The sequence below is a fragment of the Echinops telfairi genome, unplaced genomic scaffold (assembly GCF_000313985.2).
Source record: "Echinops telfairi isolate 266 unplaced genomic scaffold, ASM31398v2 ScPeMD7_7425;HRSCAF=8463, whole genome shotgun sequence".
NCBI classification, from domain to species: domain Eukaryota; kingdom Metazoa; phylum Chordata; class Mammalia; order Afrosoricida; family Tenrecidae; genus Echinops; species Echinops telfairi.
Window position 1 is genome coordinate 1892839 of NW_022111325.1, and position 1216 is coordinate 1894054.

Consider the following 1216-nt stretch of genomic DNA (forward strand, 5'->3'; position numbering starts at 1 on the left):
GGCCCCTCCTTCTTCATGATACTGCTGCCCCCACCCCTCTGCCCCTTTGCTCCTGGCTTGTCTATTTCCCAACTCCCATGACCTCTCCTAACTCAAACCCTCCACACACACACACACACACACACACACACACACACACACACACACACCAGAGTCCTCTCAGGACATTCAATTCACTTGCCCAACGACACCCACATTTCCTTCTGTGCTCCTCCCCTTCATTCTGGTCCAGATGGGGGCCACCCCTGTCTACTACCCCTGTTTCTCTAGGTGCCATCTTCCGGAACCAAGCCCACAGAAGCCTCTGGAATACCATGAGCAGGGCAGCCCCCTCCCCACCATGTACCCCTCACCTGTGACCACTGGTAGGAGCAGCAGGAGGAAGAAAGAGGCCTTGAGGCCCCAGCTCCAGGTGGTGGGGGACATGGTGGCGGGGAGGGGGCAGAGCTGACTCAGGCAGGTAGAAGCTGCTGGTTCGGCGAGGTGGAGCAGTCACAGGCGCCTGCTGCTTTATACCAGTCTCCCGCCCTAGGCCCAGCCGGAGCAGGTGACAGGTGACAAACTACCTGCCTCCTCCCCCTTTCCCTCTCTCTTTCCTCCTCCTCCTCCCAGCGTTTCCTGGCCCCTCAGGTCCTTGGGGCTCCAATCACTCAACCTTCTCATAACCTGTTTGCTCTCCCCCCTTTCACAACCACTCCCTAGCTACAGGAGAGAGAATGTATGAGTGTGAGTGTGAGCACGTGTACACACACATGTGGTGGGGCGCCTTGGGGTCCCAAGCCCCCATTATTCGCCTTTCTGGCCTGCCGGCAATAGGGAGGGTGAGAGAAGGGCACGGAGAAAAGGGGACTTAAGTCAAGGTCCTGGACAACAACCCTCTCTGACACCCTCTGTTCCGTTCCACTTCCCGGCTCTTACCCAAGCCCCATTCTGAGGGCTGGGGTGGTGGTGGGGTGGTGGCGGGGGAGGGTGCGGGGAGGAAAGGGTTTAATAATTAGTGGATTAAGTGCTAGTGGTGGACTCCCCCCGCTACCACTTCTCGGAATAGCCCCACCCTTCTAACCGTTCCTTGTCCTGTCCTGTTCCCTGTGCGGTTTTACCCCGAAACCCACAACCCCCGCTCGCCAGGGGCGGGCTTTCCAGCAGGTTGGGTCTCTCCCGGGCTGTCTCCCTAGCCGGGGGCGGGGGAAGACATTTCCACTTAAAGAGGGACAAA